Below are 26,356 nucleotides of genomic sequence, written 5' to 3'. Positions count from 1 at the left end.
GGCCGGAACTGAATGTCTCGTCGCGATTGTTGACGAAAACGCCCTCGTTGCCATAGTGAAGCCGCAGTCGCCATTTTTATTGTGGTTGACCGACGCTTGTGTCAGCCTGTGAGGAAATGAGTAACAAGGAGTTCTATGAGCTGACTACAAATTAGTCGGTGTCCTGTGGAAGCCTCTTACGTTCTATTTAATGCTAATCATGGCTCTAAAGAGAAAAGTCAACGTGAAATAGAATTTGGAGAAAGGCTTCCCGGAACCTAGTGCTACTTTCCGGTGATCAGCCTATTTGCTCTAAGTGAAGCGTCAGAAGTAGCGCCCCCAGTTCCCCTTTCTTGAACAGAAGTGGCCCAGGAAACAAGTGGATGGGAGTCAGAGGACCTAAGTTCAGGTAAATCATGCCACCTGGCAAAACTGGACTCTCCACCTGTGAAGTGGAAATTACCTTAGCTGTCTGCAGAGGATTGCTAGTCATTAGAGAGAGCATCTGTAAAATGTTTTGACAATTGTTAGTCAAGGGTAGAGACTCAAAGGGCATCTACTATAAACTAGAAAGCTGAATTGGTTAGAGGGCAAGGCTTTGATGTGGATGAATAGGACAAAGGAGAATTCCTTAGAGATACATTCAAATAATGAAAATAAGGACAAACAAGCCCTATTCCTTTTACTGACCTCCTGCCATTCTCAGAAACTTTTTTTTTTTTCAGATCCCTCTGTTTGGGAAATACAAAGCTATGGCTAAAACTCTTGTTTCGCAACAGCTATTGAGTATCACTCAAGTTGTTAATGTTTTTCAGTTTCAACTAAGATCCCATGGAGACACATTGAGCAGGACTAGGATAAAAAACTGGGTTCCTCCATACCTCCTTGAGACTAACTGTTCCCATGTAGGCTGACTTAATGGCTTCTAACCTCAAGCACCTAGGAATCTTTGCCGGGTGGTTTTCTCAGGCCACCACAACTGGCTTAGCGCACATGCAGATCAGGTTAGAAGTGCTGGGGGAATGACCAGTGGAAGCTGATGAATGTCTCAAGTTACTCATACCTTGGTCGGAATGCTTCCGAGGTGCATTCATGCTGCCTCTTAGAGTCCCGTCAGGATTTCAGTTTTTCTGTAATCATCTCCATGTCTTGCACTTTCAAGTTTTCCTCTTTCCTTCTTTCCCTCTGTCTCTTGGATCACTTCCATCAATATACAAACACGTTGCCATTTGCCTTCTTTAATAACCTCTCTCAATGCTTCATCTCTATGAATATTCCCGTGTTCTTATCTCCTACTCAGACTTCCACCCTGAAATCCCAAGTCCAGTATCATTTGTATCTTGATATCTCAACTTGGCATCTAGTAGACAATGCTTACTTAGTATGTGTGAAACATACTTCTTTTTGCCACTATCTCCCATGTAACCAATGGCATCATGCTATCTACCATCCAACCATTTAGTCATTAACACAGTTTATAAATTATCTTTAATTGCCCACCCCACATTTTCCTCATCTCTCTAAAGCTGTTTGGTAGCTGCCAAGGATTTATATATTCTGAATACTCTAAAATTTAAGACAAATCTGCAAAAAGTTCAAGGAAAACCCATGTCATGAAAAACTCTCTTGAATTTCGAGTTTTTTGCACCCAAATGAGCTTATCATTTAGTTCCATTTTTCCACAAACTTTCTGAAGTCCTTTCATATACCAAGTTAGTCAACCTCTCTTGATTTCTTCCACCACCTTCTTTTTTTTTTTTTTTTGACAGGCAGAGTGGACAGTGAGAGAGAGAGAGACAGAGAGAAAGGTCTTCCTTTGCCGTTGGTTCACCCTCCAATGGCCGCCGCGGCCGGCACATCGCGCTGATCCGATGGCAGGAGCCAGGAGCCAGGTGCTTATCCTGGTCTCCCATAGGGTGCAGGGCCCAAGCACTTGGGCCATCCTCCTCTGCACTCCCTGGCCACAGCAGAGAGCTGGCCTGGAAGAGGGGCAACCGGGACAGAATCCGGCGCCCCAACCGGGACTAGAACCCGGTGTGCCGGCACCGCTAGGCAGAGGATTAGCCTAGTGAGCTGCGGCGCCGGCCTTCTACCACCTTCTAAGCACATGAATTGTGCAGATATATCCTTATCAAACAGGATTTGTTTTCCAAAATATAATTTCTGATCATATCCTCCCTGCTGACAAATTCTTCCTTTCTAACCATTGTTAATGTAATAAGGTCATTCCCAGGCCTACTAGGCCAGGCATGATTTGGATCTTAAATCTCAGCCTGAGATGGAACTGTTCCCAGGATAAAGACACGCAGGGACACTCATCTCTCTTCACTTTCAAAAATAGGCCAAGGCTTTTCTTGTGCCTCTGTCTATACACTTGCTCTTTTCTTGGTTTGAAACACCCTTTTCCTAGATCATGCAATGGCTGGGAATTTGTCTTAAGGTCATCTACTTATAGGCCTCTATTAAACACTTTCTCTGAAAGTTTCATTCTCCTTAGTTTACTGTTGTGTCTATTTAATCCTCTGTTGATTTCTTCTTTTTTCCTTATTTGTTGTTTGTTTATTCTTAAATGTCTCTCTCAGTACCAACAACAAGTAGTGTTCTTTCTCTGTCTACTGCTATATCCCCAGAATTTCAGTCATTGTCCAATATAGTAGTACTAAGAGAACGGCCACTTTGAACACCAAGAGACTTGTGCACATTTGTAGCCATACAAGGAGTGTGGAAATGATCAGAAGGTTAGAAAACGATTGATAAACTCAAATAGTCCATGCTATTTAAGTGAATGATGATAAATACTTCAGAGGAAATATTATACAGTTATCAGTATAATGGTCATAAAAGTTTTTGTTTTTTATTTGAGCAAGAGCTGAGAGAGAGAGAGAGAGAGAAAGAGGGAGAGAGAAAGAGAACGAGATCTCATCCACTAATTTACCACAAATGCCTGCAATGGCCGGAGCTGGGCTGGGCCAACACCAGGAACTCAATCTGGGTTACCCATGTGAGTGGCAGGGACCCGACTATCTGAATCATCACTGCGGCCTCCCAGGGTGCGCATTAGCAGGAAACAAATTGGGAACCAAACTTAGGTACTTTGATATGAGATGAGGGCATCCTAACCAACAGCTTAACCGTTAGGCCAAGTGCCCAGCCCTATACAAATTTTAATGACAGAGAAAGTTATATAGGCTACGCCTTAGATGGTGGCATACTATATATGTATGTATATAACAAGTTTATTAGGATATGCTCTAAAATGTGATTCAAGTGATTTTCTGTATGTGAAGCAATTATAGATGATTCAAGTTTTCTATATTTTTCTCTAGTTACAAATTATATGTGATAACCAAATGTCGTTTTTTAAAGATTTATTGCAAAATCAGTGAAAGAAAGTGAGACACTCACACATACACATACACATATGCATACACATACACATACAAAGAGGGAGAGAGGGAGAGAGAGAATATGAATCTTCCATTCACTGGACTACAACCCAAATAGCCACAACAGCCAGGTCTTGGCCAGTTTGAAGCCAGAAACCAGAGAATTCCATCCTGGTCTTCCACGTTGGTAGCAGTGGCCCAAGCACTAGGGCCATCCTTTGCTGCCTTCCCAGGCATGTTAGCAGGAAGTTGGATTGGAAGTGGAGCAGCCGGGGCTGGCGCTGTGGCACAGCAGGTTAACACTCTGGACTGAAGCCCTGGCATCCCATATAGGTGCCGGTTTGAGACTCGGCTGCTCCACTTCCAATCCAGCTCTCTGCTATGGCCTGGGAAAGCAGTAGAAGATGGCCCAAGTCCTTGGGCCCCTACACCCACGTGGGAGACCCAGAAGAAGCTCCTGGCTCCTGGCTTCGGATTGGCACAACTTCGGCCGTTGCGGCCAATTGGGGAATGACCATCGGATGGAAGACCCTCTCTTTCTCTCTTCTCTCTCTGCCTCTCCTCTCTCTGTGTAACTCTGACTTTAAAATAAATAAATCTTAAAAAAGAAAAAGTGGAGCAGCCAATACTAGAACCAGCACTCTAACATAGGATGCCAGCATCACAGGCACTGGCTTAATTCACTGTGCCACAAGGCTGGTTCCCAAAATGTTATTTTTAAATCTTTAGAAAATCTCTGATGCATTAAGGAAATTTTTTCTGGGTCCCATTCAAATGAAAACTCCCTTTAGTTTTCTATTTATGGCAGGGGATGGGAGAAGTCATATGCAAAAGGTGTTCTTTCTCTAGGTTTCTTCCTCACCCAAAGCCAGTCTGGAACTTTGAATGATAATTAAAATATCATATATAGACTTTGACACAGGTTACACCTAGCTTTTTATCTGAGCCACAAAACTGGAGTATGTGACTTGAAAGCTAGATCAATGCTGCAGCGTTGGAAATGGTTCTTTTAAAAAGTTGCAAATATGCAAAGAAGCTGCACTTGTAGGTGACCACCTTCACCCACCATCACTCAAGCATGTGAGCTTATCAGTACCATCACTTGAGCTCATTACAATTAGAATGATGCAGAAGCAGCCAGCAGGGACAACAATAAGATAGTAGACAAGCCAGGGGAACAATTATTTAGTAAAGGAGAGGTAGACTCGGGAAATTCATTGGAGAGGGGGAAGAGTGGTGGGCAAACTGTCGCATATTGTATCTTCCAAAATGGCCAGAATGACTTTATTCTACAATAATCTCAGTCAGAGAAGCTCCAGCTGGAGATGTGTTTGTGTTCCCAGCCTCCTCTCAATGGGGTGCAAACATATTGAAGGGACCCAGCCCCCTCACAGGACAGGCTGTGTGCCTTCTTTAAGGGCTTTGCTTCCTGCAGACCATCAGAGTCCCTGTGGGAAGGAGGTTCTGAATTTGCCTGGGCTGGCTGTGCCCAAGGGCTCTCCACCCAGCCCCCTCCCCACCCCCCACTCCATCCCGAGAGGTCCTGGAGCCTGGAAATAGCGAGGAATAATTGTTCCCCACTTTTCTCTCCTCCTAACTTTCTTCACTTTGCTTTCTGTACCCAGCATGCCTTTCCCTTCTTCTGAGTGCCTCCTCCCTTGTTCCTTGGTTTTGGCACTCCTTCTGCACCTTTTGCCAACCTGCCCTGCCCCACTCACTGCTAAGCTCATTAGAGCAGGGGAAATTGAACACAATGCAGTTCTTTCCTTCACAGAATGCAATTTGAAATTGTAGATACAGTCATACATAACTTCAGTGCCACAGATTCAGTGTTACTGAAGCTGCCATTAGGAGTGCTTTGTGGTAGAGGGCTGGTCTCCTAGCCGCCAGATCTGAAGGCAGGGAGCAGCCTTCACGGATTTCATCCATGGAGCAGGCACCGAAAGTTAGATTCCGTGAGTCAGGCAAACGGGGCCCAAAGAGCTTCCTTTGTGGATTCTGTGCTGTTCTGACTAGCAGTGTACCACAGCAGTGCATGGTGTAAAATGCTTACTGATTATTTGGAAGATCATTAGTTATATCAGACCATATGGGATTTGTTGTTGTTGCTGTTTCTGTTTACAAGTAAACTTCAATTCCAATGTGTACTCTGGGCATACTTTCTTTTTTAATTTCAAATTTCCAGTAGCCTGCTTTTTTTTTAATTTATTTGTTTATTTGAAAGTGAGAGTTACACAGAGAGAGGAGAGGCAGAGAGAGAGAGAGAGGTCTTCTATCCGATGGTTCACTCCCCAATTGGCCGCAACTGCTGGAGCTGCACTGATCTGAAGCCAGGAGCCAGGAGCTTCTTCTGGGTCTCCCATGTGGGTGCAGGGGCCCAAGGACTTGGGCCATGTTCTCCTGCTTTCCCAGGCCATAGCAGAGAGCTGGATCAGAAGTGGAGCATCCAGGTCTCGAACCCAGCACCGTTATGGGATGCCAGTGCTTCAGGCCAGGGCATTAACCTGCTGCACCATAGTGCCGGCCCCCAGTATCCTTCTTTTCCAACATTACAGCATCTACTACAGTTTTGCTCTTATCATGTTTTCCTATTTGACTCTATGAGCAATTGTGAAGTCAGAGTGTACATCTCTTTGCATCACCACTGAATTCCTAAGGCCTCTATCAGGAAGTCAAACAGTTGTTTAATGAGCAACGATATACTTTGCCCTTGTGAAAGCCAAGTTTCCAGCTCTCAGAAACTATACTTTCAGTAATGCTAAGCCAATTTAAACATGTGAATAACAAATATGTTGCATTTTAAATAAGATTGTGCTAATTAGAGCTTTTCTCCCTTCTAATAGTGTCTGCGGCCAGCCCATTTTTGTTTATGACAATGAAATTCTTCATATCAAATGAAAAAAAAAAAAGCTTTGTGAGCATGGAGAAGAGATCAAATCCTCTTCTCTTGAATTTGCAGAACATCTCCGATTGCTTTTCCTCACCTCACCGAATGCTCCTTCCTAGAGGTATACAGTTCCCAGCTGTGTGGCCCAGATGCCTCAAACTCAGCACTTCCCGTGTTCAACTCAACCCATGTTCTCCCCTTTGCCATGTAGCTCAGAGATGCCCCTGCCCGTCTTCCAGTTGTTCATGTAAGATTTAGGACTTTAACTCATGCCCACCAGTTCATCTTCATTTTTAATAGACTTGACTTGATGCATAGTTCCCCACAGAACCCACTTCTGTGCAGTGACATCATCCTAAACCTGGTCTCTAAATTGTCCTTCAGATTTTTGAAACTTTATTTGAAAGGCAGAGAGACAGAGACAGAGATCTTTCATTCACTGGTTCACTCCCCGAATGGCCACAACAGCTAGGTTTGTGCCACGCTGAAGCCAGGAGCCAGGAACTCAGTGCAGTTCTCCCACATGGTAGGCAGGGACCCACACGCCCTAGTCATCAGCTGTTGCCTCCCAGGGAGTACATTGGCAGGAAACTGGATTGGAAGCAGAGGAGGGACTAGAACCCATGCACCTGATAGGGGATGCTGACATCCCAAGCTGTATCTTGGCCACTATGCCAAATGCCCACCCACAATCTCTGAATTTTCTTAAAGCTTCCTGCATGGATCGCCTGCCTTGGTTTATTTCATTGGCAACATACTATTATTTGAATAAGTTTATTTTATGCCAATGTACTTGTGGTGAAAACCAATGTAATCAAGAATTTTTTGCAGAAGCCTTACTTTATTATATTCCCAGAGTGTCACGTTATAGTACATACTCTGTCAAAATTAGATATGTCATTATTGTACATTGACTTTGAATAATTCATATTGTGGTACCTAGCACTTGTGGCTTTGTAATATCTAAATTTATGAAAACTTGAGAGAGAAAAGCCAAATTTAATAAGATGTCTGTATGAAAGGTTCTCACCATAATTCATTACTAGATTTTTTTTTATTTGACATATAGAGTTAGACAGTGAGAGAGAGAGAGAGAGAGAGAGAGAGAGAGAGAAAGGTCTTCCTTCCATTGGTTCACCCCCCAAATGGCCACCTTGGCCTGCGTGCTGTGCCGATCCGAAGCCAGGAGCCATGTGCTTCTTCCTGGTCTCCCACACCGGTGCAGGCACCCAAGCACTTGGGCCATCCTCCACTGCTTTCTCGGGCCACAGCAGAGAGCTGGACTGGAAGAGGAACAGCTGGGACTAGAACCCGGTGCTCATATGGGATGCCTGTGCCGCAGGCGGAGGATTAACCAAGTAAGCCACAGTGCCAGCCCCTACTAGATGTTTGTTTTTTTTTTTTTTAAATCTTTATTTATTTATTTATTTATTTGAAAGTCAGAGTTACACAGAGAGAGAAGGAGAGGCAGAGAAAGAGAGAGAGTTCTTCCATCTGATGGTTCACTCCCCAAGAAGCTGCAATGGCCAGAGCTGAGCCGATCTGAAGCCAGGAGCTTCTTTTGAGTCTCCCACACGGGTACAGGGCCCCAAGCACTTGGGCCGTCTTCCACTGTTTTCCCAGGCCATAGCAGAGAGCTGGATCAGAAGTGAAGTGGCCCATATGGATGCCCATATGCGATGCGATGCCAGCACTGCAGGTGGCAGTTTTACCTGCTACGCCACAGTGCCGCCCCCCCTTTAAAATACTTATTTATTTGAAAGTTAGAGTTACACACACACACACACACAGAGAGAGATGGTTTTATTGAATCTTTTTTATGTTCTAGAACAGCATCCCAGCATGAATTATTTTATATGGTATGCTTATCCTTTTACACATGAGTCTGTGGTGTTTGAAATGTAAACAGAGGAATAAATATTCAACCCGTGAGCTATAACCAGAAGCATCTTGATTTTGTCCCTCTGCTCACTGGGGCAGTGTTTCCCTTGTCCATGCACAGAGAGTCAAGCTATCTGTATCTTTTCTTTTTTTCTAAGTATATTTATTTATTTACTTATTTATTTATGTTTGAAAAGTAGAGTGACAAAAAGAGAGATAGTGTCTTCAATATGTTATTTCATTCCCCCAAACACCCACAACAGCCACGGTTGGGCCAGGATGAAGTCAGGAGCCAGGAACTTCACCTTGGTTGAGCCAGTCAACCCACCTGGATGACAGAGACCCAGGATACTTGACCCATCACCTGCTGTCTCCCAGGGTGTGCATTAGCAGGAACTTGGATCGGAAGCTGAGGTGGGACTTAATCCCAGGCACTCTGATAGGGGATGCCAGCCTTGCAAGTGGCAGTCTAACCCCCTGCACCACAATGCCAGCCCCTACGTGGCCTTCTTTTATTCTCTTACACTTAACATACTCACTTCTTTCACTGCAGCTCATATTCACGGCTGCTCTCACTGCTCGGACACCTGCCTAACAGCTTATCCTTCAGACCTCATGCCAAACAGAAGCTCCTCAGGACTGTTTCCTCTACGTCCACCCCTCTCCCCAACAAGCCATATACCTCCCTACCTAGGGGTCTCATAGCACGATCTTCTTCTCTTATAGCACTTCCAAGTCATTCTTCTAATATTTTTTTTTTGATTAATGGCTATCTTTCCCCAAGTGTGTAAATTCCACGGAGTAAGAGCTGCACTTCCCCTCATTGTTGTATTGGTGTGGACCTGCCACATATAATAGGTACCCATCGAATATTTGTACAAGGAGCACATGAATTAACAATGAATGAATGATGCCAGGAGAGAAAATCCGAGCATGGCCTGAAAGACTTGTTTTTTTTGTTTGTTTGTTTTTTTGTTGTTGTTTTTTTTGACAGGCAGAGTGGACAGTGAGAGAGAGAGACAGAGAGAAAGGTCTTCCTTTGCCGTTGGTTCACCCTCCAATGGCCGCCGCACCGCGCTGATCCGATGGCAGGAGCCAGGAGCCAGGTGCTTTTCCTGGTCTCCCATGGGGTGCAGGGCCCAAGTACCTGGGCCATCCTCCACTGCACTCCCTGGTCACAGCAGAGGGCTGGCCTGGAAGAGGGGCAACCGGGACAGAATCCCGCGCCCCGACCGGGACTGGAACCCGGTGTGCCTGCACCACTAGGCGGAGGATTAGCCTAGTGAGCCGCGGCGCCGGCCTGAAAGACTTGGTTCTAAAACACTGCCACTAGATGGCAGCAGCAACCAGCAGTAAGGTTGCTGAAGCCTCTAAGTACAGAGGTTTGAGTTTCTGATGCCAGGACTCGCAGGGCATTTCTTCACTCATCTCCGTCAGTCCTCCCTTACTGATAATAGGGATAGTTCACATGTGTGAGTGTGTTAGGCAGCAAATAATAGAAACTCCAAGAAACTCTACAGTGGGTCAGAAGACATATTTTTCTTTTTTCTTGACCTTTATTCAGTGTCATTGTGACATATAACCCCACCAGTCCACTTACAGAATGGATTCAGACTTAGGAAGAGCAGCAAAAGTGAGACTTTACTAAGGATCTTGCAGGATCTGGTGGCTGGTGGGCCAGCACACCTAGTGTGGTTTCAACAAGCGATTTATTCCCTGTTATGCAGGTGCCTCCCCGGGTTCCTCATTAGCTGACTCTGGAGTTTTACAATCTTCCTGGCACTTGCTTCAGCTGTTTTGGCCACTCCCAACATCTGTTTGCCTATGAACTTTCCCGGTGCATATAACGTAGCTGTGATGCTAGCTAGCTACATGTCACTTTCACACGTCTGCAAGCAGTTAGGCTAGCCACTTGTCTACTCAAAGCTTTGAAAGTGAACCAAATGTTTACTGCTCGCATCATGATCAGACTATTACATTTAGAAATCAATAAACATGGGTGCAAAAAAACCCCACCAAACTACATTAAAAACTGTAGTTGGTTGGAACGCTTTATGCTTTCCACGGAAGAGAAACTAAAATAACCTGTTACACAGTTAGTCACAAATACAGCCCTCAAGGGTTTTCTTTCATTTTGTTTTGCCAAAAACATGAGTATTACCTAAAACATGTCTTTCTCTGTGGCAGCTAGGTTCTGCCACCACCATGTTTTGCTTAGTTCACAAATACATTGCAACTTGTAGCTTCTCTGTCACTTCTTTGGCTGCTCTCTTTTGCTAAGATTTGTTTCCTGGTGGTTATCAAAACCTTTTGTCACTGCCATAGCTTCTGCTGCGGAACTGCCATCGCCACCTTGGTTTGTGGTATGGCCAAGTGTTGGTCTCTACCACCAACTGGACAGAGCTTCTGTTGTCAAAGTTGCCTCCTTTCATAGGTCCAAAATTTGAAGACTTAACTGCTGAAATCACGTTAGCTTTCTTTCTTTTTTATTTTTTTTATTTTTTTGACAGGCAGAGTGGACAGTGAGAGAGAGAGAGAGAGAGACAGAGAGAAAGGTCTTCCTTTTTGCTGTTGGTTCACCCTCCAATGGCCACCGTGGCCGGCGCGCTGCGGCCGGCGCACCGCGCTGATCCGGTGGCAGGAGCCAGGTACTTATCCTGGTCTCCCATGGGGTGCAGGACCCAAGCACTTGGGCCATCCTCCACTGCACTCCCTGGCCTGGAAGAGGGGCAACCGGGACAGAATCCGGCACCCCGACTGGGACTATAACCCGGTGTGCCGGCGCCGCAAGGCAGAGGATTAGCCTAGTGAGCCACGGCACCGGCCCACGGTAGCTTTCATTCCCTCCACAACTGCTTCTATCTTTACCATATCCGTTGTGGTCATCCCCACTGCCACCATATCCACCACTACCAGGACCACTGAAGTTTCCTCCAAAATCAAAGGATCGTTCCCACCAAAACCACTTCCACACCTGCCACCGAAGTATCCAGAACCACTCTGGCGTGCTTGGCTGGACGAAGGACTGGCCACCTCAGGCTCTGACAGAACTTTCCTGACCTCACAGTCGTGGCCGTTCACAGATGGTGTTTCTGAATGACGATCTTAGCCACAGAATCTTAGTGTCCAAGACGGTAAAAAACAAGCTCTTCTTTTTGCCACTGGCTTGGTAAGTCATGATTTCAGACACTTCAGTTTTCCCATGCTGTTTAAAATTATCTCTCAGGCATTCTTCAGTATCTTCTTTAATGTCACCAACAAAGAAACTTTCTTTTTTTTTGAAGATTTATTTATTTGAAAGACAGAGAGGCAGAGAGAGAGAGAGAGAGAGAGAGAGAGAGAGAGGTTTTCCATCTGCTGATTCACTCCCCAAACTCCCCAATTGGCTGAAACGGCTGGAGTTGTGCCAATCTGAAGCCAGGAACCAGGAACCAGAAGCTTCTTCTGGGTCTCTCATGTGGGTGCAGGAGCCCAAGGACTTGGGCTATCTTCCACTGCTTTCCCAGGCCATAGCAGAGAGCTGGATCAGAAGTGGAACAGCTGGGTCTTGAACTGGTGCCTATATGGGATGCCAGCACTGCAGGTGGCGGCTTTACCTGCTAGGCTACAGTGTAGGCCTCAACAAAGATACTTTCACAGTTAAGTGGATACCTGGTCTTTGGGAATTGTCACTTGAGAGAGCCCTCCTTGGCTCCACAGCCCTCCATCCTTACATTCATGGCAGTGTCCACCTCCCCTCAAGGGAAAGCCCCTGGAACACTTGAAGTTTGGATTCCCATTACCATACAGTCCATGAGTCCTCTCCATCAGTCAGAATGGAGAACACTCAGACTCTTGTCAGTCAAACCTCAGCTCTCTCGTGAAGAACTTCTTCAGCTGTCTGGGCTCTTTAGGAGACTGACTGACACATGACAGCAGTGAGAATAGACGCTTTCACAATGTCTTCCTTGGTGCAGTCCACAGACAAAAAGGAGAAAGCTAAGCAGCATACCCAAGAGAGGTAGGTTCTCCTAACATAAAAAGAGGTTCAGGTTAGTGTGGATGCCCAGGGAAATCCTCAGTAAGCCAAGCTCCTCCTAACCTCCCTGGGACCCTCTTACATGTGTCACTTCAAGATGGCCACTGTGCCTCTGAGGCTTCCTTGGCACCTGAGAACAGAAAGAAGCAGGAAGTGTCTGTCCCATGGACTTTGCCTACCACTGTGGGACAAAGCATGTTCTCATGGCAGTCCTGACTGCCGGGGAGGCTGGAAAATACGTTGGTTTTAGTTTTTGGCCCTGTAATTGAGGAAACATAAAGAAGAGGGAGTGGACATTACTTGTTAAGTGGCCTGTCTCTAGGCTGTGACAAAGCACCTGGCTCTGGAGAGGGAGTTAGAGCAAAGATCATCATCTATAAAAGTTTTAATAATGTAGTTGAGCCAAAAAACAGTTGAGCTGACTCTTGTTGCCTTCACCTTCACCCAGGAAGTCTTACATATGAGTATTTCTGAAAATTCTGATTCAGATTGAAGATCACTGACTATAGGAAGTCCTTTTTCTCTCTCATCTGTGTTTCTTTCTCTCTTTTTTAGGACAACTTACAAAAATAAGCTAATAAAGGTTTTAAATTATTTTAAATAGTGGAACTGAGGAAAACAACATTTAGCAAGTTATTCACAGTGTACTAGGCACCAATTTCAATGCTTTATACCAAATTTCCAAAATTTCTGTGAAATATGTGCTATTATTACTCCTTTTTTTAAAAAAAGATTTATTTATTTATTTGAAAGGCAGAGTTAGAGAGATGGGGGAGAGGAGAGAGAATGAATCAAGATCTTCCATCTGCTGGTTCACTGCTCAGATGGCTACAATAGCCAGCACTAGGCCGGGTCAAAGCCAGGAGCTAGGAACTTCTTCCAGGTCTCATAGTAACATTAGCAGGGAGCAAGATCAGAAGTGGAGCAACCAGGGCATGAACTGGTGCCCATATGGGATACTGACATCACAGGTGGCAGCTTAACCCACTATACTGCAATGCCAGCCCCTACTATTAGTCCTTTTACAAAATTGCTTTTAATTGTGGTAAAGATCACAAGATATAAAATTTATCTTCAACCATGTTTAAGTGAACAGTTTAGTAGTGTTAATATATTCATATTGTTGTGCAACAATCTCGAGATCTCCAGAACTTTTCATTTTGCAAAATTGAAATTCTGCACTCAGTATTTAGTGACTCCCCTTTTACTCCTTCTCTAAATCTTTAAACATTTCCTTTGGGAGTGTCACCAGCCTGGTAGCCCATTAACACTCTGGTAATGCAGACTCAGCACCTGATAATACAAGTGCCTTCGTTGTCCCTGGCATCTGTGACTCTATTTTGTGTTTCTGGGAGTTTCACTACTGTGGATTCCTTCTAAGTAACTTACACAGTGTCTTTTTGTGACTGGCTTGTTTTGCTTGGCATAATGTTCTCAAGGTTCATCCATGTTGTGGCATAAGACAGTATTTCCTTCTTTTAAAGACTGAACAGTAATATTCATTGTATGTGTATATCATGTTTTTCTCCAGTGATGGATGCTAGTTTTGCTTCTACTTCTTGACTATGAAGAGTGCTGCAAGGAATGTGGCCATCCAGTGAACCCTGTGTTAGAGAAAAGGACATTGAAGTCCCCGAGAGGCTGTCAGCCAGCTCGGAAGTAGTAGAGCCAGGAGTCACATCCAGATTGGCTGCCTTCTGAGTCTTCATTTTTAACCACTACTGCTACTTTCAACACAATTTAGGAACACAGGTTTCTAGGTGACTCCAAAATAATGCTGTGTATGGTCCCTATGGGTGAAGAAGGGAAAGGTTAATTTTTCTTCCTCTGTATATTTTGGGGATGTCACAGCTTTGATTCCAATGTCTGCATATATGTAAGGAAGTACAAAATATGTTATCACTAGAACTCTTTGCCACAATTTGTAAATAAAATGTATAGGTACATAGGTTTGGAAGCTCTTTGGATGATGCCGGCTAATAGCCTGGGACAGTGAGTACAGTGGACTCAAGGCACAGATGCACTTGTATTACCAGATGTTGTGTTTGTATTACTGGGGGGAACCTTAATGGGCTACTGGGCTGGTGTACTCCCAGTGAAATCTTTAGAGGCTTCACACCTCCTCTGGCTGTGGTGAGATTTCTGTGAGCATTCTCCCCATCTTCCTGCTGCACACTGAATGCTTCTCACCTGCCTGGTCAATCCATTCACCCTAGGCTTTGGGAAACCATTGAGAAAAGATGACCTCTCTCAGCCCGGAGAGAAGGATGAGGGCACTCCTACTCCTTGTCTGCACCTAGACTTCCTTCACCTTTGAACTCAACTCGAGCATCATCTCCTTCCTCCTTCCCCCTTCCCCAATCATTCTCTCCCATCCCCTATCACACCCTCAAATCTAAAGGAAATCATGCCTTGTGGGGAGCAACTGGGAGCAACTCGGACTAGACTAAGTTACTGGAATTAAGACTTATTCTATGCATCTGCTCTCCCACAATATGGCGCTGGGAGAGGAGAAAACAGCTTCTACGCAGCTGCCTCTTGCCAACTTGAGTGATGACCTCCAGGAGCTGATCCTGCTCCTGATTGGAGGAGAGCAGCGTACTCGGCGTGTGGGTAGCAGAGTTGGGATTGGCGGAAGAGGACTATAAAGGAGGAGAGAGACAACATGCACCAGGAACATCTAAGGGGAACATCTATCTGAAGGAACACCTGTGCAGCCCCCGAGAGAGCCGGCCAGCGGTGTGCCGCTCCCCCGCGGAAGTGGGGAAAGTGGCCAAGGGGAACCGCCTTCCACGGAGGTGGAAGGGATGGTAGCCAACCCGGGAAGAACCAGCAGCAAACCCGGGGAGGGCCGAGCAGACGAAAGAACAACACAGGGTCCTGTGTCGTTCCTCCACGAAGACGGGGAGCGACAATGCCTCTTTCTTAGTGTGCCACTAAAATCTCTGTTCATTGCTCACAGATGGGGGCAGATGCCAAAGTACAGAGATGCATGTCAAGAATGAAGATCCATGGCTTTTGTTCTGCCTTGACCCCCACGGCAGTGCCCGGGTGATGAGGTGCACGATAAGTAACCATTCATCAATCTGTGACGTCTCAGATTTAAGGTCACCAGGTGGGTAACAATCTCACCGAACTGAATGATGGTGTAGCGGCACAGCTCACTCAAGGACCCACCAGCGATAGCATCAGCGAGTGTTTCTTCCTGTTGTTTGAGCATGCGCAGCCTGCTTTCCTGTTCTCAGCTTGCTTGCCCAGACCCCTTCCAAGTCCTGAGGTGGGATCCTTCACAATGTCTGCACAAGGTCACATTCTTTTGTAAGGTTTGCAAAAGTAAGATGCTGTACCCAAAGGTTGTTGAGTTCACCATGTCGCTCCATTCCGTCTTCCCCTTTGGCATATTTCCCGTCAGGTAGGATGTCGCTGGAGTGATCCCAGGCATTATGGAGACCCAGTAGGTTGTGTTTGTATTATAAGATGAAAATGCATTTAATTTTGGCTTCATGGGCTGCATCCACATGATTTCAGTCACTTCCATGTGTAGTTAAGTTCTTGCTAGCCATTCAGGTTTAGAATAACTTCCAGCAAGAGTCCCGCTGCTCATTGCTGACTCTGGCATCTTGGCAAGAAAGGGCAGGATCAGATGATGTGCACATGTTCTAAGGTGCAGGGCACTGGAAGGATGTGAGTCATACAGGAGAAACCAGGTTGCTAAAGTACAGAGATCAATAACTGGTGCACAGAAACTTCTTTAAAGCTTCAGACGAGTACAATTTCAGAAGGAAGATTCAGTTCTTGATAGTTGTTGGTTAAAATAGAAATACTCACCTGTCAATAATGCAGCATAGATAATTATAAACATACCATGCATTTAAAAATTTTATGAGAAGACTGCTTAGAGGAAAATGACATCCATTGCAAGTTCAACTCACTGTCAGAGTCTTCCAATTCAAAACCCACAGCACCCATTCAGCCACCTGGATGGAACATCAAAGCCTTAGAATCTCACTGCAGGCCTATCTTGTAGAGTCCACATCTTACTGAATAAACTATACATTGTCCAACCTCAGGGGTGTCCAACTTTTCTCAGTTAGATCTCATATTGATAGAACAGGGGAAATGCACAAATAAATATCTCGTAGTGAGAAACTTGCTTTAGAACAAGACCATACAACCAAGTAATAGCAAGGACAATAGCAAAAAGGAAGGACGACCTGGCTATTGGATGCTTAGAATTCAGTTTACCAGAATTTTTGTGTTTGTAAGCCATAAACTAGCAACAGTACTAAAAATGGCAATATGTCTGTGGTGACATTGCATTTTTTATGCATCCAACCATTGATAATGAAAAACAAACTTCTGCCAACCATGTTAGAGGAAAGACTGAATCATATTTCTGCTCCCTCTGTGGAAAATGATACTTAAAATAATTGTTGTCATATGTGCAAAGGATCATTGACTGTGAAGCTAAAAATTAAGAAAAAAAATCACATTGAAAAAGTATTTTCACTGGGGCCTGGTGCTGTGGCATAGCAGGTAAGGCCACCTCTTGCAGTGCCGGTATCCCATATTGGCACCGGTTCAAGTCCTGGCTGCTCTTCTTCCTATCTAGCTCTCTGCTATGGCCTGGAAAAGCAGTGAAAGGTGGCCCTTAAGCCCCTGCACCCATGTGGGAGACCCGGAAGAAGCTCCTGGCTCCTGCCTTTGGATCAGCTCAGCTCCGGTCATTGCAACCATTTGGGAAGTGAACCAGTGGATGGAAGACCTCTCTCTGTAACTGCTTTCAAATAAATAAATATTTTTTAAAAAGTATTTTCACATATAATAATGGTATTGTTTTTCTGAATTTTGAAATATTTGTGAAATTTATAAGTCTCTTAAAATTAACAATACTCATATATTAGAATTTATTTTCTTATTCTTTTTAAAAAGAGATAGTGCATTCTTTTTTTGAGTTTCATTTTTATTTATTTTGAAAGAGTTATGGGGAGAGGAGACAAAGACAGAGACAGAAAGAGACAGAGATAGAGAAAGATCTTCCATCCTCTGGTTCACTCTCCAAATGGCCGCATTAGCCGAGGCTGGGCCAGGCTGAAGCTGGAGCCCAAGCTTCTTCCAGGTCTCCCACGTGGGTGCAGGGCCCCAAGTACGTGGGCAATTTTCTGCTGCTTTCCCAGACACATTAGTAGGGAGCTGGATTGGAAATAGAGCAGCTGGACTCGACCCAGCTCCCATATGGGATGCCAGCATCAGCTTTACCCACCAAGCCACAGTGTCAGCCCTTATTTTCTTAGGCTTAAGTAAACATTCATTTTGGTTCTAATTTTGCATTTTTAACTTTTCGTTCTTTTCTTAAAGGGGGCCAGGGGCCACAGATTTTAAGTCCCAAATCCCACAGAACCTGGCTGTTCAGAGAATTCCCTGGCGGGTCTTATTTACCTGATTTCTCTTCTCCTTCAGCTCCAGGCCCCCACTGCAATGCACTATCAGGTACAGGCCACAGGTAGAGTTTGCCCCTGGATACCTATCCACTCCATTTGGATAGAGATAATAAATAATAAAGTAGTCATTGCTTTATCTTCTGTGATTGAACTTAATATTTCACCTCAGCACACCCTTCCTCCAAGCTGATATAAAAGTGACCTCCTTCCTGGCTTTCGCCCACTGAGGGTTGGGCTTTGGATTGAAGGCAGCTCCCCTCACCACTACACCCCCGATGCCAGCACTGGGCCATGATTTGAGACCCTCCTGATACCTGGGATTCTGCCACGATATGAAGATTGTGATGATGACAGAGTGGAGGGATGAGGGTCCTTTCCAGCTGTGAATCCCATTGTCTGTATCTGGGAGCTTCCTGGGCTTCCCTACCACACATGGGACAGGGACCTTTTGAGGAGTCGCCCTGATTTCCCATCTTGCCAAGCCCAGGGCTATTCTGAGATGTCAGATCTGCTTCATTCTTCACTCCAGAATGACCGACCTCCCTCCTGTCTCCTTTCTCCTGTCTCAAATCTCCATCCAAGCAGAATGCATCTCTCTTGCTTTTGTCCCAGGCTTCTTGCCAAATCTTTTAAGTTGTGCCTGTGATTCCTCCTTGACCTTGAAGGGCAGGTTTCTTTTCTGGGGGGGGGGGGGATGCTTTCAGGAAGATGGGGAGACAATTTATGCTCTTTCCTGTTACTTCCCTCTTGGGGCGATGAGTGGTAGGCAAACCAGAAACTTGAATTGGGGAATAAAGGAAAAACTGGGAGAACATACCATGTGTATCCATATTTCAAAATATGTTTCTCAGGCCCTGTTCTATGAAAACCTTACAAATTCCACTTAATTTGCATGGCAGCCTTGTGGATTGCCCCATTGACAATGGCACTAAGGCCTAAAGAGACCTCATTGCTCATGCAAGATCACACAGCTCTTGTGTGGATCTGTCCCGGCCCCATGGGCATCCTCACATGCCCGAGGCTGAGGATCTGTATTGTGAGAACAGGTTCAGGGCTTAGGGAGGTGGCATCTAGGGCAAATCTGGTGCCAGGGAAAGACAGCTCGATTGTGGACATACCAGCTCTTCCAGTGAATACAGTGTGACCCTGGGCTTATCACTTAAATAATCTGGGCCTCAATTTCTAGATGAGTAAATAAACAGTGAGGAGCTGGATTCTCTGGGCCCCAGTCTCCTTAGAAGAAAATTAATAATGTAGACCTGGATGGCTTCAAATGCCCTTTCTACTCTGGAGGTTCTGTGGTTTCCAACCATCTTCTAAATTGCAGTCGCCAAAGCAATTTCCTTCAGTCACACACAGACACACACACACACACACGCATACACACACACTTAATCTTAGCATCAGAATGATCTGGGGGAGCAGGTTTGAAAGGTAAGACCCTAGAATCACTCAAGATTAGGCAAATTTGTATCTAAATAGCTGAGGGTAGGACCCAATGATCTCTGTTTAACTAATTCCTTCTTAGGCAACCTAAAATTTACCTTACGCTATTGAAGGCTCTAGAGAAGTTAAAGAGAAACAAATAAGAGCAGGTAACTGGTGTGCAAGACGGCCCGGAGGCTGCTGTTGTGGAGGTGGTGAACAGACTGGTCTCACGGAGAGAAAAACCCCAGTGGACAGATGCAGAAGATGGATTTTGGAAAACGGATGGGCCAAACCCTGAGAGAGCATATACTTTTCAGTTCGTGTCCATTAGATTAAAATGCACTTATCCTGGCAATGACAAAGAAACAGCAGTGCATTCTAAGCAAATCTCTAGACTCTAAGGTTTTTTCTTGGCAATAATATGAACATATTTTATCCCAGCCATTTAGGAAAATAGTAAGCAGAAATTTTTCTCTTTTGCAATTGAATTTTCACTGAGTATATTTTAGTATGGCTGTTCCACAAGGCTAGACTTTTTAAAAATTCTATCTATTTAGAGAGAGAGAGATAGATTTTTTTTAACTTTTATTTAATGAATATAAATTTCCAAAGTACAGCTTATGGATTACAATGGCTTCCCCCGCCCCCATAACTTCCCTCCCACCCACAACCCTCCCCTTTCCCTCTCCCTCCCCTCTTCCATTCACATCAAGATTCATTTTCAATTCTCTTTATATACAGAAAATCAGTTTAGCATATATTAAGTAAAGATTTCAACAGTTTGCACCCACATAGAAACACAAAGTGAAAAATACTGTTTGAGTACTAGTTATAGCATTAAATCACAATGTACAGCACATTAAGGACAGAGATCCTACATGAGGAGTAAGTGCACAGTGACTCCTGTTGTTGACTTAACAAGAGAGAGAGAAGATTGATTTCCCACTTATTGGGTTCACTTCCCAAATGCCAGTAACAGCCAGCACTGGGCCAGGCTGAAACCAGGAACCAAGAACTCAATCTGGACCTCCCACATGGCTGGCAGGGATCCAACTACTTGTTCTCTCACCTGCCCCCTCCCGGGGTGCTCATTAGTAGGAAGCTGAAATAAGGAGCAGAGCTAAGACTCAAACCCAGGCACTCTGGTGTGGGGTGCAGGTACCCCAAGCAGTGTCATCCTCTGTGCCACGTGCCCACCACAAAAGACCAGGTTAATTAAGCATCACAGTTCATTCCTTCCAGATTCTAGAATAATGGCCAAAAGTGGAGGGACTTCCTGAGTCTGAACCCCACCTGTGCCAGCTATCCTGTGATGGCACCTGTGTCACATCAACCTTGGGGAGGTCACTCAGCCTCTCCTCATTATTTTCGCACCTGTACAGTGATGGTTATATCGTGAGCCCTAAACACAGAAGGTTGCTGTGAGCCTTAAATAAAGGTTTGAGCATGACTCTTAGTAGATGCTATTTTCTGCTATCATTTCCTCATGGAGAAGCCTGGCTTATATATAGCTCTCTCTCCAGAAATAGCCCCCCTTGAATTTTGCCTTAATCATGTTTCTCCTGCACATAGAGGGGCCTGCAGCTTTCCCTCTCCTTCTCCTGTGAAATATGAAAGATGCCAAGCTGAGCGTGAGCTGTAGGGGGAAGGGAAACTGAGGAGAAAAAGTTAGGTGAGTCAAACAGCCATGACTCCCCGAGTGAGTCTGTATCCTTTCCTTGCCACATCTGGATGGACGGGCATCATGGCACATGGTCTTGGCACCAGACACACCTGAGTGAATTCAGACCTGCAATACTGAACACCAAGCTCTGTGTCAGGCTATGGTGATGCAGAGATGTGCAAGGCAGTCATGGACATGGGTTCCATTTCTTCTTCATTACTTTCTGTTGTATTAGCCGGAACAAGTCACTTATGCTCTCTATGTTCAGTTTTATCTTTATACTGCTGATAAAAATTGCACCTACCATAGCAGAGTTAAAGAAGATACTGTATATGAAGCATGGAGAGACACAGAGAGAGAGATCCTCCATCCACTAGTTCACTTCCCAAATGGCCACATTTGGTTGGGCCAGGCAGAAGCCAGGAGTTTGGAACTCCCTCCAAGTCTCCCATATAGGTGACAGAGGCATAAGTGCGTGCACCGTCATCTGCTGCCTTCCTAGGTGCACTAGCAGGGAGATGGATTGGAAAAGAGAAGCCAGGACTTGCACCAGCACTCCAATACGGGGTATCAGTGCTGCAAGTAGCATCTTAACCACTGAGCCACACTGCAGGCCCTTCTTCCCTCCCTCCCTCCCTCCTTCCTTCCCCTCCCTTCCTTCCTTTCCTATCTTCCTTCCTCCCTCTCTTCCTCCCTCTGTCCTTTTATTTGTTATCAAATTTCATATATCTCATATATACAGATTTAGGAACGTAGTGGGATTTCTCCCTTCCTCTCGCCCCCTCCCCCGCCAACCCCTCCTTGCCCTCCCTCTCAGAGTCCCACTCAACCTTTACCATGGTCTGTTTTCAGCATACTTAATGATCATATAGTTTCTTTTTAACAAGGGAAATACACAAGCCTTAAACTCTCCATGCTTCTGTGATGGTTTAAACAATTGTTTAACCAATGGGAGCATAGCAACCAACATCTAAATACAGTTTATTTTTATTAAATCCCCCCTAGGAGCCTTTCCCAGATTTTTATCTACTTAACATGTGCAAAGAGACACTTTGTTCCTAACCATTAATAGACAATTTATGCAAACTACTGAGCCTCAAGGGCATGCTAACCACCTAAACTTTCTCCTCTCTCCCTCAGAGGAGGCGAACCTTTGGTGCTGGGCTCCTACCCTAGGAAGCTACAACCCACTTGGTCGCAGTCTTTTATACCTTCACAGGGCAGGTAGAAAACTTAGCAGTCCCTGGATCCCACCTTTTTTCCTGCTGGAATGTTGAGCCTTGTCCCAGTCCTACTTTGTTGTTGCTGCATTGTTCTGTACATTTATAGGATGCTTCAGCTATAATTGATATCGGTTTCATGACCACATCCAAAATGTTTAGTTCCCAGGTTACATTTTATTTATTATACATGCCTTGCTACAACTTGTGTGGTTTTATCCTTTGAGGTTCCCTTGGCAAATAAAATTGTTATAATTTATATGAATTGTACAAAATGTATCAATTGAAAAAAATACTCTTGAGAGTTTTGTGTATCTGTGTAAACAGACACAGTGAGTTGAATAGTGCTGGAATCCCAGAATTCGACCCTGTTTGGAAGTAAGGTCTTTGCGGTGTAATTAGTTAAGATGAGGTCATGCTGGATTAGGGTGGGCACTGAATCTGATGACTGGTGTTCTCAGGAGAAGAAAAGGGGTGGCACAAAGATACACACGAGAGAAGTCCATGTGGCGATGATGTCAGAGGGTGGTATTGCATCCACAAGCTAAGGAAACTCCAGAATGACCAGAACCACCAGGAGCCGGGAAGAACCAAGGAAGCATTCTTCCCTGGAGCCTTCAGGTGGAGCATGGCCTTGCTAATGCCTTGATTTTGAACTTCTAATTTACAGGCCTCGAGAAAACAGTTTTCTGTTGTTTAGAGCCCCCCAGTCTATGACAATTTGCTATGGCAGCCTTAGGAATACATAAAATCCTGCAGAATAAAAACTGTCTTCAACATTGCGCATTCATTTGTTTGTGTATCCATCCAGCTGTCATTTTTGTGTGCCTGTGTCTGTGGGCAGTGACCTAGACCTGGATAGCACGTGGATTCCAGGTGCAGTTTCTGTCCTGTGTGGAGCAGACACGGCTGGGCACGGGACCTCTGTGGTTGCAGCTCTTGGGGCTTGCAAGGGCCCTGTGCTTGGTTTAGAACTCTGCTGTTGCTGTCTTGAAAGTCTTAATAACTTTTTTGATCCTATAAAAGTTATTTATTCACTATTCATAGAACATATCCCCCATAAAATGTACATGTAAATCATTAAAAAATATAATTTGGTGAACATTTTCTCATTACAGAACATACTAAATCAGCTGGGATAACAGCTCTCTCTCTGCCTCAGAATACGCTAATTATAGCACCCAGAGGCTCCTTTATCTCTGGTGCAAAGTTAAACACTTATTTGTGGGATTATTTCCTAATATGTATTTGATGAGGCAGAGTTAACAATTTAATATGACTAGTATATTACAGTAATGGCACGATAAATCAATTTATTATAGATTGAAACAAAAAATTTCTTCATTATTTGTATTAATGGGGTACAAATACTGGATCCTTTTTTAAAAGGCAAATCGCCTCAAAATTACTTATCTTTGATAGTATATCAGGTTTTATGATTATGTGAGGCTGTGAATGGTGTAAAAGTCACAAACAGTACACCTCAGATAAAACAATAAGGCCAAACATCATGACCCACTAGGTTGTAATCAGTAGACATTTATTGAATATGGGAACTATCTGTTTTTCTATCCAATTATCTCGTTCAGTGTTTTGTCCACTCTTCCAAGTGCAACAAATTAGTCACTGAACATACTGACTAGGAAAGTGGTGAGAAGAGATGCCCTGTCAGCCGGATGTCAAGTATGACTGGAATCTATGTAGGAGAAAGTGGTTAAAGGAGGCAACTATCTGGCATTTAAGCAAATATACTCAGATCTCACCAAAGCAAATGATTAAGCAGAAAACACTGGCACAAAGTAAACAAAGGAAAGGTTTGCCAATAGTGGCAAAAATGGAATTTTAAGGAGAATCCAGAAAAAATTTATTTGGGCCACACCTTTTCCCACCTGATTCAGTTTGAGAGACCAAGAGGCACTCTAGGAGGCTGTGGCTGTCTTCCTTGATATTTTTTTTTAATTTTTAAAAATTTTTTTTGACAGGCAGAGTGGACAGTGAGAGAGAGAGAGAGAGACAGAAAGGTCTTCCTTTTGCCGTTGGTTAACCCTCCAATGGCCGCCACGGCTGGCGTGCTGCAGCTGGCGCACCGCGCTGATCGGATGGCAGGAGCCAGGTACTTCTCCTGGTCTCCCATGGGGTGCAGGGCCCAAGGACTTGGGCCATCCTCCACTGCACTCCCTGGCCACAGCAGAGAGCTGGCCTGGAAGAGGGGCAACCAGGACAGAATCCGGTGCCCCAACCGGGATTAGAACCCGGTGTGCTGGCGCCGCAAGGCAGAGGATTAGCCTAGTGAGCCGCAGCACCGGCTGTCTTCCTTGATATTAAGACATCCAAGTTACCAATCATTTATTATGGACCTGTAGCCATGAATCAGTATAAACCTGCTCATATTTAATGATTAGTTTCCAACAAGTACAAAGTTGAACTTCCTCTTCTTTGTCTTAAAATGGGTACTTTCATCAGACTTGAAGGGACCTCAATTATTCCATGTGGTTTTGGTAATTTAATTCTTTTATCTTTTCAGCCCAGAGTCAAGACAGTCGTACAGTACTCAGAATGCAGCACGTTCCACCCACCCGTTGGTGGTTCCAGCTGCTCTTCTTGGATTCTTTTTCCACTTTCAGATCTTTCTGGAACTGTAGCAGGGCATGGCTGTACCGGGGATTCCAGCTGCAGATTGATCTGTCGTTGTTGGAATTGCTTCTGCCCCAGCGAGGTCTTGCAGTTGAGCTACTGTTTCTAGGACTTTAAGATCTGTAGTTGTAATTAAAAGACCATCTTCTTGGTGGCCTTCTTTCATAACCTTGGCCTCTAGAATGTCTGTATCTGTCATGATCATCATTTTTAAAATTTTTTTTTACAGGCAGAGTGGACAGTGAGAGAGAGAGTCAAAGGGAAAGGTCTTCCTTTACCGTTGGTTCACCCTCTAATGGCCGCTGTGGCCAGTGTGCCGCAGCCGGCGCACCGCGCTGATCCGAAGGCAGGAGCCAGGTGCTTCTCCTGGTCTCCCATGGGGTGCAGGGCCCAAGCACCTGGGCCATCCTCCACTGCACTCCCGGGCCACAGCAGAGAGCTGGCCTGGAAGAGGGGCAACCGGGACAGAATCCGGCACCCCAACCGGGACTGGAACCCTGGGGGCCGGCCCCGCAGGTGGAGGATTAGCCTGGTGAGCCGTGGCGCCGGCCCTGTCATGATCGTCATTTAACGTGAAGAACCGCTCGCATTCCCCTCTCCCTTGGCTTTCATCTGATGTGGTAACCCCCAGTCCCCGCCTGTGTAAATTGTCCTTTAATCTGACGTCCTCCAATCCGTTTTTCTGTCACTGTGTAGAGCTGCTTCAGCATCGCGAGCATCCTCGAACAGCATGAGCAGATCCTGGATGGCGAGTGCAGAGATCAAGTGGATCACACACATCAACTCTCGACTGTAGCGACCAAACGTGAGCCACACATCTTCAGAGGTGGTGTTGCCCGCCACGTTCCTGACCACGAGAGGTGCTGGGCGCGGGGCTCGGGTTGTATGTGTGGGTTGGGGAACTCAGGCAGCAGGACCAGACAGAGGCGAGAGTGTCGGCCAGGGGCACTAAGGCGTTCGGCAAACCCTTTGTGGCCGAACCTCACAGCCGCAGCCACAGCACTCCGCCAACGGCGGCCTCTTACTAACTCATCAACAAGGGACCCCCTGTTTGTATTTCGCACTGGGTCCCATAAATATGTAGTTGATCCTCACTAGGATAATTACAGAATCGCTGATGTTATAGAAGAGAACCTGTAATTCAGGGAACCCACAAGCTGAGGGGATGCTGCATTTGGGCAGTGAGGTAGGATGGATTTCGGAAGGGAGGAGGTTGTTTAATAACAAGATCCATCTCCAGGACAGTGATTCTGGCAGAGGGAACGAGGTGGGCCTAAGCACAGGGGTCAGGAAGCCTGCAAGATGGGGCTACCAAGTGGACTTTGGTACTGCTGGAACCTACCGTACCACTAGGGGGCGCCCAGGGAGAGTTGACGCGTGCATGTGGGTCAGATCCCGAGAGGGAGGATACTGCCTCGCAGGAGATGAATCAGATCTCTCAACTCTGTTCCTTGAGGATTGCAGCAGAGTCGTTCTGTTCAGAGACCCAGGCCACACAGACCTGCCTATCAGGAAAGGATTCCGAGGGAACAGGATAAATCGATTTGCCTTTCCAGTGTCCACCTCTTTAAGTACCAATAAATTGTACAAATAAAAAGACGCTTGGCATGTGTCAAGATTTGCTAGCCTAGAACAGGATGGTCCAAATGGCCTCTGTGCTGAACTTTGCTGGGCTTGACCTCTCAGAGGGGCCCAGATGAGTTGCCAGGGACATTAGTCATGGTAGGCTGAATAATGGCTGCCCGAGGATGTCCATTTCTGGAACCTGCAAATAGATTGCCTTGGACAGAACAGGGACTTCATGGAAATGAGTAAGGAT

General features: G+C 45.3%; 1 long non-coding RNA gene across 1 annotated transcript; it reads left to right on the top strand.

Annotated features, from left to right (window-relative positions):
• The first annotated feature begins 66 nt into the window (after nt 1-66).
• LOC103348128 (uncharacterized) lies at nt 67-26,136 on the top strand. Its single transcript, XR_007919174.3, has 3 exons — nt 67-388; nt 15,114-15,266; nt 25,234-26,136. It is a non-coding gene; the product is annotated as an uncharacterized LOC103348128 (long non-coding RNA).
• The last annotated feature ends 220 nt before the right edge of the window (nt 26,137-26,356 follow it).

The sequence above is a fragment of the Oryctolagus cuniculus genome, chromosome 6 (assembly GCF_051225735.1).
Source record: "Oryctolagus cuniculus isolate XC-2025 breed Fujian yellow rabbit chromosome 6, ASM5122573v1, whole genome shotgun sequence".
Classification (NCBI taxonomy): Eukaryota; Metazoa; Chordata; class Mammalia; order Lagomorpha; family Leporidae; genus Oryctolagus; species Oryctolagus cuniculus.
The sequence above is the reverse complement of the archived record's forward strand: the minus strand, read 5'-3'. Positions and strand labels throughout refer to the sequence as shown.